The sequence below is a fragment of the Leptopilina heterotoma genome, unplaced genomic scaffold (assembly GCF_015476425.1).
Source record: "Leptopilina heterotoma isolate Lh14 unplaced genomic scaffold, ASM1547642v1 Lhet_338, whole genome shotgun sequence".
Classification (NCBI taxonomy): domain Eukaryota; kingdom Metazoa; phylum Arthropoda; class Insecta; order Hymenoptera; family Figitidae; genus Leptopilina; species Leptopilina heterotoma.
Window position 1 is genome coordinate 24025 of NW_025111026.1, and position 14536 is coordinate 38560.

The window sequence follows — 14536 nt, forward strand, 5'->3', positions numbered from 1 at the left end:
TAATCCATCTTCGCTGTTCACATCTAGTGATCAGAAATTAAGTACTTCTCTTGACGGTAAAGCTGTTAAAGAAAATTGGCGAAACGAAATCGATTATTATTTAAGTTTAAAACGAGCGGATAAAAATGAAAATGTTCTAAAATGGTGGCAACAATATGAGCACAAGTTTCCAAATTTGTCGCGGATGGCAAAAGACTTTTTGAGTATCCAAGCTACTTCTGTGCCAGTTGAGAGGTTATTTTCACGTGCTTCTCTCACAATAAGAAAGCATAGAAACTCATTGGGAAAAAGCACTGCACGTCAACTTTTATGTCTAAACAGTTGGACTTCTCTGAACCAGTTTTCTGTTTTTAAATTATCGACTTAATGTTTATAGTTTTGTAAATTTATTTAACCATAAATAATTTATATTAAATAACTTGTATAATTTGTTATTTAATAAAGTGCAACAAGAAAGCATAGAAACTCATTGATAAAAAGTATTGCACGTCAACTTTTATGTCTAAATAGTTGGACTTCTCTAAACTAATTTTCTGTTTTAAAATTATTGACCTAATCTTTATAGTTTTGTAAATTTATTTAACCACGAATAATTTATATTAAATAACTTGTATAATTTAGTATTGTTGAATTTATCACTTGGTAAAATTATGTTAGTATAAATAAGAAGTTATCAATCCTCCAAGTCAATCAATAAAAAAGAAAAAAGAAAAAAATCTTTTCTTTAACGTTTCGATAGCACAGCTATCCTCTTCAGAAACTGCAAAGTTTATTTCATATTACAAACAAAATACAAAAATAAAGGTCACAAAAATATTAACACTATTAACCCAATTAAAAAAGAAAATAATATATAAAATAATTTTTTAGAATTACCGTAAGAAAAATTATTAAAATTATTTACAAAGACATGGTACGAGCGTTTTCATTCATCGAACTCAACTGACAAACTAAAAGGTAATTAGAAATTGAACAAATTAAATCGTTTGTAGATTTGAAGTCAATGAACTCATTGCAGATGTATACAAATATTTACAATCAAAGTATATATAGATATATAGATAAATGGTAAAGACCGATATCAGAGATATTTGTTTTTATTCAGAAAATAATTTAAGAAATAATTCAAAATTTATTAGAAAAGAAATTCAAATATTGTTTATTTAAAAATTTTATATCATCTTTTTTGTTAAGAGGGTTTTTTTGTAGCCCAATATGCATCATCTCAGAGATCAGTCTTTTCCGCCACACAGGTTCGTTGTCAAGAATTGAGAAATCATTCCAATCGAAATTGTGATTAAATTCACGTTTATGAATGGCTATGACAATAGTTTTTGATTTTTTGTGTTCATCAATTCTCACACCAAGCATTCTTTTTGACTCACCCACATAACTAGCAGAACAATCTTTACAATTAATTTTATAAATACAGTTTGTTTTTTCAGTTTTTTTAGTTTTATCTTTGCCTTTTCTTATAATGGTATTATTGTTATTTATTTTTGGTATCACTACGGTGTTAAATTCGTGTAATAAATTTGATACCTTATAATAAATTTTTTTCGAATAAGGCATAACAATTTTTTTAGCACCTGAATAATGTGTCTTTTTATTATTATTTATATTTTGAAAACGCTCGTACCATGTCTTTGTAAATAATTTTAATAATTTTTCTTACGGTAATTCTAAAAAATTATTTTATATATATTTTTTTTTAATTGTGTTAATAGTGTTAATATTTTTGTGACCTTTATTTTTGTATTTTGTTTGTAATATGAAATAAACTTTGCAGTTTCTGAAGAGGATAGCTGTGCTATCGAAACGTTAAAGAAAAAATTTTTTTCTTTTTTTCTTTTTTATTGATTGACTTGGAGGATTGATAACTTCTTATTTATACTAACTTGTATAATTTGTTATTTAATAAACTGCAATAAAAAAAGTTTGATTAAATTTCATTTCTAAAAGGAGAAGAAAAAGTTAATAATTTAAAATTAATAATAAAAGTTAATAATAAAATGTTAATCCTAATAAAGTTTAACTTTTATTTTAAATTTTATGTTTTCAATAAAGTTTGATAAATTTCATTTTTAAAATAATTAATATTGAAAATATTTTCCATTGAAGTAAATTCAAAGTATATAAAATAATGTATATTATATATATATATATATATATATATATATATATATATATATATATATAGGGTCATTTGAGGTAAATGTAAACAGTAGATGTTTCAGCTAAATTTACAAATTAAAAAATAAGTACGACGTCAATATTTTTACCCCAGCTCACCTACAAGATGTTCTGAGTATTGCCAATAATTTATTTTGACAATAGGCAATGCCATAGTGTAAGTTATATTTTAATGCAAAAAAGATTGAAAATCAAAATTTTACTGTTTCAGTATTTTGTCTCGCATTTGCATAAAAATAAAATTAAAAATCAAACAAAAATATGTAATTCTTCCTTATTAATGCCCTAACAAAAATTGACTTTGATTTTTGATTTTCGTCAATTTAGTTCATAAATAATTAAGTGTTTACATTTACCCCGAGAATTCGAAAACTCGGGGTAAATGTAAACAGAACTTGAACTACATTTTAAAATTCAATTTTAGATTCTTATTCATAAAAATAAAAAAAAAACTTCTTTTTACCAAGTTGAATGAAAATTTATTAAAATTTGTTCAAGTTATTCAAGTTTTTACATTACTAGTTTTGTAATGGTTGATTGTTTATTTATATGATACATTATCAGTCAACTGGTTGATTTACTATACATCTACGAAGAATTTTTTTTTCAGTTTTTCCATCCCTTAAAACAGTAGTATACTTGAAATAACTTGTTTCTTAAACCTCGCTTAACTACAGTGGTGTTTACATTTACCCCGAATTTTAGGAAAATTTCAAAATCTCGGGGTAAATGTAAACAGTCAGTTTTAGGCGATTCAGGTGCATCAATATTCTTTTGAACCTCATCAAATTTTTCTAGGAAACTCTAGTAACAAGTTCATGCAAAAGAAATCCGTCCGTTTTACTTTTTAACAAAAAAAACTAATGTTTTTCGGGAAACATAGATATTCCGTTTACATTTACCCCAATTGACCCTATATATATATATATATATATATATATATTTTTAAAATTCTATAACTATTATAAAAATATAATAAAATGTTTATATTATAAATAAAATTATTATTTAAAAAATAATAATATCATCCATTATAAAAACAATTGATTTAAATATTAATATTGCAGAATTTTCAATTTAAATAATTCGAACGAGAAGTCTCGGTTGGTCGGGCATATTCAGTTGAATCTCGATCGAATTCTGGATTAACAATATGACATATAAGTTTGTAAAACGATAAAAAAAAGAAAATCGTTCGTTTCTCGGACCGTCTCGATCGAATGCAGCACTAGTTATTTCTACATGGTTTTTTGCTTTTGTATGTTAAAGTTGAGGGTTTGAGCTCTCATTTAAGCCATATTTAAGCATTTTATCACGTCGCGTTCTTTTTTTATAGTTCTTCAAAAAGTGCCATAAAAGCCATTTTTTGGCACTTTGACCCCGTTTTTCTCAAAATTGAGACGTGATGGGACAATTTCACTTACAGATTCGTAATCTACGTCGAACATCCTGTAAGAATCACTTTCGTTTATTCTTGTAGCAAAATTTTGTCGAGCAGTGTAATTAATTAACAGTTGAAAACCTTAATTAACTAATGTGTCAATCAATTAATATTTTTAACTGTTGTTAATTAATTATTATAAACAATTAGGTATAGATCCATTATTTCATTGTATCTATTATAAAATAATTTATTAAACAATAAATTATTATAAATATTTATTATTATTTAAGATAAATATATTAAATTTAAAACTCTTTTTTGGCTAAGCCCCTGATTTGTAGAGAAAGGGGTTACCTAACTTTAGGTAAACACAAAGGACCCCGCACAATCATATGAGAAATCCGGCCCTGGTCAGAATTGTCTGTAATGATTTTTGATTAGGATGTTAAAAAGTAATTATTTTCAAAGTTACAGACAATTCTGATCGGGTCCGGATTTCCCATATAGTTGTGCTGGGTCCTTTAAAAAATTTTAATTTTAACATATTGTTTAACATCTTTTTGCAAAAAAAAAGAAATTTGCGATATTATGATTTTGTAGACAGAAGTGGGCTACCTAAGGTTTTCATCTAAAATAAATAAAAGGATCAAGCACTATGATTGTTTATGTTAAATGATTAATTTTTTCAATAAATAGTATTGCAAAACCAAACACAAGCAGTGCGTTTCGAAATTTTATTAATTTTTATTTGATTTATAGTATAAAGTAATTTGTTATAGACAATGAAGTTCATAGTCAGTCGGTTTAGCCTTTCTTGGTGTCATGATTGCTAAAAAATACAAATTAATTCATAGAACCACTTTATTAGTTTATTCAATGTCACTAAATCTCGACACGGAACGTTAATGCAGTGGCCCATTTCTGTTTACAGAAAATGGCCCACTTCTGTCCACAAGCATAATTTGACGAGAAATAACGTGGTCATAACACCTAAAAACAATATAAAACAGTCTCTTTAAATTTTTTAAGATTAGGTCTGATACTATAATAATACTGGCCTATTACGTGTCCAACATCAGGAGGTAACGCCTCTGGCTTGAGCTTAGTACTGAAAATCAGTAATGTAATAGTACGGATTTTCTGTTCCGACCAGTAGTAGACCAGTAATAAAGCAATGCTGCGCTGGAGAAACATAACCCCTAAACATTCACTATATAATTTCGAAATCTAAAATTTGGAAATAAAAATTAGAAATAGACAAATTTGGAAATTTGAATTTTATTTTGAAATAAGAAATAAAATTTACTTTTAAGGATTTAGTCTGTAATTTTATATTAGTAAACAAGAATAATTCTGTATTCACATGAACTTGAAATGTGTTAGAATAAATAGTTCTGTTTTACTTTTTTTCATACGAATTCGTGTTAATCTAATTATTTTGTAATTTATATATTTGTTAAATAATAATTTATCAGAATAACTGGAAACGGTAATAGGTAGTAAAAATTTTCTACCGAATTAAATTTACAGATAACCTGAATTCCACACTACACGGAAAGAAAAAGTCCGTCAATCATTAATAGACTAGTATATTACTTTGAGACGGGACACAAAATCATTCAATGGATAACATACTTTGAGTCACAATCAGTGACGAGTTGCTTGCTAAAATTTAGAAAACTGTCATCAATATATAAAACTCGTTCACTAAAATTTAGAAAACTGTCTATTAAATTTTCTATGACTATCAAAAGCATTCAAAAAATTCAACTTCTTTCAGAATTATCCCTAATTTTAGACACTATTTGGTTCAGAATGAACACATTTTTTTCGTTGCACAGTTCCGATATTTTATTTACACTCTTAGACACTTTAGACCAACACATTTTCCAACACATTTTCGCACTTATAATAACTACACGTAGAAACGCACACTTATAACACTTTAAGTTTAGAAGCAAACTGTTCTTATATACCAAATAACAAAATTTTTCACAACTTGTGAGAAATGATTTTGCACTAATAACTACTTTTTAATTAGCGAGAAATATAAAAGAAAATATATTTTCATCGAGGTCAATTTCTAGACGCAATTCAACTGCAAATTGTTAGTTAAGTTAAATATTCACATTACACATAATAGTATATAGGGATATGTATAGCAGACAGCAAAAACACATGGACTATAGAGAAACCGGAAGAAATGCGCATCGGTACACTGCGCAACAATGCGCTAGTGAAGAGCGCCGATTTAGAATACGAGTCAACTAACGTTTCACAAACTTTCACTAATGATTCGTAAACATTCAAACAGCCATTGATAACAATTCAGCATTAAATCTAAAACAATTGGTCACATACTGGCATTCTAATCAATCCATGACTCGTTTTCAATCGTTAAGTAAAGTTAAGTAACCATCAACGGAAAAAGTGTCCCGTCTCAAAGTAATATACTAATCCATTAATGGTTGACGGACTTTTTCTTTCCGTGTATGATGGAATTATAAAAACATTAACACATTTAAAGAATTGAATATAGAATGTCATTAAATAATAAATTGAAGTTATAGTAAAATTATTTCTATTTAATGTAATCATATCAACGGCTGTATTAGTAGGTTAACCTCAAAACTGTCATAATAGCAGCTTTGTTTCGAACGCATTGGACGTACTGAGCCAGTAAAATGCCGGAGTTCCTAATAGTACAAGTTACACGGAAAATCAGAAGTCACAAAAATATTTTGTATCAAAATTACACTCAGTCAAACAGAGTTATATTAGTAGTGGATTGGACGTTAACTACCGGCTGTTTACGAAAATTTCTGCCTGGGTACGCTTATATGGGAGTATGTAACGTTAAATGCATATTAAAGCTGCAACAGTTGGGCCAACCGTGGCACAGAGTTTGTCCGACTCAGAAAGTATAAGTCAATTAAACTGCATTTGACAAAGTTTTGCCAACCGTTGGGCCAACCGCGGCCCAGAGTTTGGCCGACCAAGAAAAATCAAGTCAATTAAACTGCGTTTCACAGAGTTTTGCCAACTATGTACAGTACTATGCCAGTATTACATTTCTACTTGGGACATGAGCATGAACGTTCTACCTTTAAATGCATGGGACATCAGCATACTACGATTGCAAGAATTCATGCTTTTTCGGTATGAGTTTCATGCAACTGTAGTATGAGGCCACGCCCCTTAAGCAGGAACGTCCATACAAAATGAGCATACTCTCTAAATCTGAATAAGTGAAATTTTCACTTTTTTCATGTGTGAACCTTTTTCTCACTTATTAATAAGTAGAATCTACTTACACATAAGTGAAAATTCACTTTTTTATGTGTGAACTTGTTTTCACTTATCAATAAGTAAAATCCGCACTTATGTATATGTGAAATATTTAGTTAAAAAGAAATCCACCTGTCCATTACATTTCAATTATTTATACTTTTAAATGTTCAGAAACAATATTTTTATCATTTCAGTTAATATTTAAAAAATTTTTTATTTTATTTAATTATAAAAATTGTCATTTAAAATTTAATAAAATTTTTAAAAAATATTCAGTTAAATATTATATTAACAGTAATCTAATAACTAACTTTTTATTTGCTTAGTATTTATATAATATATAATAAGAGGAATCTTGAACAAAACGTTAAAGTATGACACAATAAACTAACTCTTTATAAGTAGCACCCAATAATTTCCTATGAGTATAAGGCAACATATTAAGTGGCATTGTGGTATTTCTCGTTGATCATCAAAGTTAAGCGATATTGAGTGCGGTTAATATTAGGATGGGTGACCGTTTGGGGATTTAGCTTAAAAAATGAGAAAAATTTATATGTTTATAAGTTTCAGATTGATAATGAGAAGAGAAGAGAGTGTTAAATAGTTTATAGTAAATAAATATTTTTTTTATGTAATATTCATCCCGATTATTTATTTACATTCAATAAGAAATATATTTTAACTTATTTAATAAGTTAATATAATTCACTTCTTAATGTGTGAGTATTCACTTATTTCATAATTAAATATTCACATTCACTTATTCATAAGTGTGTATGTACTTATTTTATAAGTGAATATAATTCACTTATTTGATGTGTGAATATTCACTTATTCTACGTGGAAGAGTTTTGAAACATGGAATAAGTGAATATCCACTTAAAATAAGTGAAATTTCACTAATTCAGATTTAGAGAGTATAGAGGGCTCCATACTGGAAAACGCTTGGTTTTTTCTCTCCGTGTAGTAAACTTGTAAGCATATATGAGTCGTCGGATCTTATAACGACACATAAAAGTTCCACAGGGGTTTGAGTTGGCCCCTGAAGGTTGAAAAATTAATTTAAAAAAGAAATTTGTTTAAATTACTTCTGAATAGGAAATTTTATTGCGCATCTTTTTTCTTCTATAAAAATTTTTCGTATCTATTAAGGTTTTAGAAGAAAACGCAAAAAACTAATTTTTTTATGAAATAACATTTCATTCATTTTTTTTCTTCAACTCGTTCTAAAATGAAAAGTTATTAATATTTTTTCATGAAATTTACATGAGTTATAGTTTATGCTACCCTTTTGGTGAAAAAATATTAAAAATTAAAAATTTTTGAATTTAAAAAACAATTATTAATAATTTCTTTAATCAATGTTCAACTAATGCTTGATAATAATTTTTAATAATTTTTCACCAAATGGATAGCATAAACTATAACTTCTGTGAATTTCATGAAAAAATATTAATAACTTTTCATTTTTAGAACGAGTTGAAGAAAAAAAATGAATGAAATGTTATTTCATAAAAAAATTAGTTTTTTGCGTTTTCTTCTAAAACCTTAATAGATACGAAAAATTTTTATAGAAGAAAAAAGATGCGCAATAAAATTTCCTATTCAGAAGTAATTTAAACAAATTTTTTTTAAATTAATTTTTCAACCTTCAGGGGCCAACTCAAACCCCTGTCGAAATTTTATGTGTCGTTATAAGATCCGACGACTCATATATAGATTTACTATAGCCATTTTATCAAAAATGTCAATTCGCAACAGTGACATTTCGTGAAAATGACAATTCGAAAAATTGCAGTTCGCATAAATGAATAGTTATTAAATTAAAATACTTAAATAATAATGATAATTTCAAAAAAATGAAAATAGAATAAATAAGAAAACGGAATTTTCGAATTTGATCAGCAGATTGACTTTTTAATTATATTGAAAAATTGCAGTGGGATGAGAAAAATAATAATACTATACAAGAAACTAAGAAAAATAAATAAAAATTTACTACCACCCATCAGTAGTGATGAATTTTATTATATATATTGTTTTAAATATGGCAAATTTCAAATTATTATGATTTTGTTTTTTTTCTTTTCTGTTTCTTGTTTATACGGAGTATAAATGAAAATATATGCTTGCGGGAAGATAAAATATGGTTTAAGCTGTTAGAAAAGACATTGATCTTGTTCGAATTAACAGCCCATAAAGATAATCGTCTTGTCAGAAGAAGTAATGACAGCTTGTCTCGGGGGTGACTAATTATAGTTAGAATATCGTGTAACCAGTGGGATCAACTGGTTCAAGATATTCTCGTATTTTTTTTCTCTTTCATGAATGACAAGAGAGAAAGAGAGACGGAGAGGAAAAAAGAAGCATTAGAATTTAACGATTGGGGGTCGATTCGTTATACGTACTCTCTCTCTCTCTCCAAGAAAAAAAGGGCGACTGTCGAATTTTTTCCCAACGAATAATTAATTTCATCCTCTTGAACGGATTCAATTTAAACACTTTCGTTGAGAGTTTTTTTGTTAAATAATTTGAAACATATAATTCGGGTGGAATAATTTTTTGATATTGGGGAAATTTTAGCTCTTTATTAACATCGCTTTCGTTTCTTTTGGAAGAAGCAGATTTATATGCGATTTTTGAAAATTTATTGAATTCTTGCCTCGAATTTCTTTTAAATTTTTGAAAATAATTGAATTTCTGCACTGAATTCTGAACTATATTAAAATTTTTGAAAAACATTTGCAAGTTATAAATGACATTCACGAGTTGTATTATTATTATTATTGTTGTTTGAAAATTACTATAGGGAAAATAAGGTAGTGGATAACTTTCTTAATAATAAAGTTGATATAGTGGAATTGAAGGATAAAAAGGTTAAAAACTCCTTTTGATATTGAGTATGAAGTCGACGAACTCTCCTTCTCCAATGGTTTTCTTCGACTACTTACCCCCTTACGTGTCCAATTTCACTTACAAGCGAGCGTGGGTCGTTGAAGCAGCACACGGTAGGTACCTACCTACGTTTTTGATCGAGCATAATAACGCATTCGCCACATCTGCAACAAACAACAACCAAAAAACAACGAAAAAATAACGACCCAATCCCTTTTATACATTTTTTTCTGATATTTCTCATCCACCCACAAAGACCCTCAGGGTCTCTTGAATATATTTTCAAAGTGTCACTCTTTACATGATATTAAAGCTCCTCTTCATTCTCTCATTATATACCAAAATTAGATTAAGGATACTCTTTTAATTTTACATGATATAGTTTTTTTACTGTTCGTTATGATTTCATTTTTTTGTTTTACCTTATTATACTTTTTTAAGTTCTTCCCTATTAACTACTTTTAAAATTATTTTCTCCATATAGAAATATTCTTATACCACATTTTGCAGAGCAGACTTCGCACACATCTACTAAAACCTACTATTTACTACTTTTTTTAGATTTCAGCCACTCTATTTAAAGAGTAATTGAAAAAATTAATTATTTCAAGAAATATCAATTGAAAAAATTTATAAAACTCATCAAAAATTCAATTATTTTCATAAATAATAAAATTTTCAAAGAACTTCAATTAATTTAGAATAGCATTTTCGAAAAAATCAATTTTTCAACAAAATTTTTATATAATTCTTCACAATAATTCAAATACTTTCACAAATATAATAATATTTTTCATGGAAATTTAATTTTTTTAAAAATTGTTGATAAAATTCTAAGCAAGAATTCAATTATTTACAATAAAATTTTCATAATATTTATTATATTTCGAAAAAATAACAAAAGAGTCATTCCATTATATTTCGACTAAAGTCGTTGTCGACTAATTTTAAAAAATTATGATATTTTGCAGGAATGATTTTAAAGATATTAGGATCACCGAACAAAAATAATTTTTAAAATATTTTTTATATTTATTTTTTATTGTAAAATAAGCATCTAAAGTATATGAAGTCGTAAAAACTGTCACTGTTTCGTCTATTAGAAAATATTAAAGAAAACACATTATTTACTATAGAAACGTAAAAGAATTTTTAGAATTTATTAATAATGAATTATTTTATTATTATAAATTGATAGAAACAATTATTAATAAGAAATATGATCCTAATATCTTTAAAATCATTGCTGCAAAATATTATAATTTTTTAAAATTAGTCAGCAACGACTTTAGTTGAAATATAATGGAATGACTCACAAATTTTTTTAAAGAAATTCAATTCTTTTTATACATTTTAATAAAATTTTTCTCAATAATTCAATTATTTTCATAAATAAAAAAAGTCTTCTCAGAAATTCAATTATTTTTGAAAATTTTAATGAAATTCTTAATAAATATTCAATTATTTTCATAAATTATAAAATTCAACGCAGGAATTTAATTATTTTTAATACAATTTTACAGAAATTTCTCAAAAAATGTAGAAATATTCTTAAAAATTTAATTTTGATTCCTCGAAAAAATCAATTTGTAAAAAAATTAAACAATCATATTTTAAATACAATTTTAATTAAATTTTTTCGAAATAATTCAATTATTCTTTTAGATTTTAATAAAATTCATCACAAGAATTCAATTATTTTTAACCCTTTGGCGGGCAAGCTAAAAAAATTACGTAAGCGGGCAAGCGGGGTCCATTGGACCCCGCTTCAAAAAGGCTTAAGGGGTTATACCTGTTTGGCATTTTTTATTTTTAGATTTTTTATTTATTGGCTTAAAATATACTATAACATCCCTAGATTATTAATCTATAACGTTCTTGCATGAAAACAACTTGGAAATGTTTTTAAAATTTAATTTTTCTGGATTAATTCCGGAGTGTCAAAATAGAACATTTTAACTTCAAACGCGTCTTATTCGAAACCATGTTTTGCAAATCGGCGAGCAGTAGAACTCGAAAAGTTTTCTTCCAATTGGCCTGAAAATTTAACTGTAGCTTCTTAGATTGATTATCTAGTGAAGTACACACAATTTTAAAAATTGATGAACATGATTTTTTTTATGAATAATTAAAGTCGATTGTTTTGGGTGAAAAATGCGACTTTTTTGCAAGTTTCAAAATTCTTCCAAAAAAATTCTAAAATTATAATCATGTTTAGGTACTTCACTACACGGAGAGAAAAAAAAGAGAGCCGTTTGATTTGGCAAGAGAGCGCTGTTTTCCCTTTATAAAGCACAGCAGTAGCGCCGCAAACGTCGAACGGTTATACTTTTTAAGGAGTATCGGTTCTCTTCTCCACACAAATAGAGCCGCTTACTTTCCAAAAAGTGTACCCGCTTTCCCCAAAAAGGAGAACCGTTCTCCCATCGAGAGTAAGCAGCGTGCTTAACCTCAAGTTGAACGGCTGTTTCGCATTTAACGCAACCGCTCTACCGACAGGTAGAGCCGCTTACTTTTTTTTCTCTCCGTGTAGATAATCTTGTTTTATAAAAAAAAATTTTTTTCTAACACACGCACCGAAAGTACATCATTTCTCACCTGTAAAGAGGGTGGAAAGTACGTCTTTCCCGGAGGCAGGGAGAGAATGTTACTTTCCCTCCCCGCTGTGATGTCACGGGGAGAGAAAGTAATATTTTCTTCCTCCTGCTATAATAATTTGTAATTTTTTTTAATAAATGCAAAATATAAAAAGAGCTATATATTTTTTAAGCTTAAATATGTATCATATTGTTATTTTTTAAATTAATAATGGATTTTAAATAAATATTACAACAATAATAATTATTATAATTGTGGTTAAATGTATATATTATTATTAATTATTTTTAATTGTCAAACATTCTAATCTCAATATAATCAGTATTGTGAATATTTGTTTCTAATAATCTAATAATAAATTAACATTATAAAATTACACGGAAACAATTAATTTAGTACATTTTACGAAACTAATTTTGGAATAGCGGATACGGAGAGGAGTTTAGTATAAGATAAAACAGAATCAATAGTAATATATGATGACTGCGTTTCTCGAAAACTCAAAAAAAATTCTATGGAATTCACAAATGATCGGTTGGACGTTCTAATTCAAGAGTTTTGTAAAATGTTTAGCCTGAAGCGCATGCGCCACGGAAAAAAATATTCACGGAGAAAAAAACGAATAAAGCAGAAAAAAGAATTTCTTAATGTACCAATGAGCTCTCAAGACCATTTTTTCTCGTCTTCTATAGGAGATAGATGATTGGTTCGACACATGTAACTGCACTCTACAACGCAATGGTTCGCTTGGATTGGCTTATTTTATTCTGACACTAACTTAACGGAAATACGCATACATATAAACGAATTCTGACGCAACGCACATACAATATAACTCGCACTTGTAGATGAAAGAATTGAGTTTCTTTATATACTAACTGAGGAGATTAAAACTGCGCTTGTGAGAAATGTCAATATACTGAATATTAATTTTTAAAAAAATCATTTTTTTAAAAGTTATACAAAATATTTTATAGTTTTTAAAATAACATTTTTTAATTATAATTGGTTATAAAATCTCCATAAAATTTTTCAATTTTTAAAAAATAATTTTATTCTTAATTTTAAATTATAAATAAATTGCAAAAAATTTTCAAAATTAAATTCAAACTCAAAAAATTTTAATATTAAATTGTCTAAAATTTGAAGTAATAACAGTTAAAACTAATAAAAATTAGAATTAATTAAAATTTTGAGAAATTAATATATGTGGACGTCCACATGAAAAGGGCCCATATTGTCGGTTCTAGTTTTCGAGATAATCGCAATTTAGTAATTTTTAAGCAAATTCTTAATTTTTTTTTATTTTTTATTATCAATCTACATGTTTTGACAAGTCGAATCATGCGGTTTTCATTAATTTATCGATACTTTAACTGTTTGATTTCATTGGTTCTTTAGAAAAATGAAAAGGGCCCATTTTGTCGGTCATTTGCAAAAGTAATCCGTATTTTAAAAATGGAGGTATAGAAAAATTAAAAACCTCTTGATTTTTCATCTCTAAGGTGTCCTGGACTGTAAACAATTCTTATCTGAATAACTTCTCAGAAGAACCAGAGATATTGATGTTAGAGTCCTTGTTTTTGTAGTCATAGAAATGAAAAATTCGATATTTCGTGAAATTTTTCGTAATAGAGACTGCACGGAGAGAAGAGTTGCAGTAAATGTGACAGAACGCGTTTAGTAAATCATTTAGTGCACCGGTTAGTGGCGCCAACTGTATGTTTAGTATAATACACTACGACACCTCTCTGTTTAGTAGAATATACTGTTTGCTCAGTGTATCTTACTATCTTACTAAACAGTGCAGTAGATGGCACTGTCTGTACCGTCAGTCCAAACCTAACGATTCTGTTTAGTAGATTTAACTGCCATGTCAGTAGAATCTACTACGCCCTTCTCTCCGTGTGTTAAAAAAATTTAAATAAGTTTAATATCTACTCTTTTTCTTCAAATGACACAATAAAATTGTACCTAATCATTAATCCTGTAAAAAAATGGTTTTTTAATAGAAAAACTGTCCTTTTTAGAAAAGGGCCCATATTGTCGGTTTCTCGTACTTAAGTACGAAATTTTTCAAAATTAAGAGGGGGGAAGGTTTTAAAAATTTAAAACTTATTGGTTTTTCATCTTTTAGGTACCCTGGACTGTAAACAATTCTTATCTGAATAA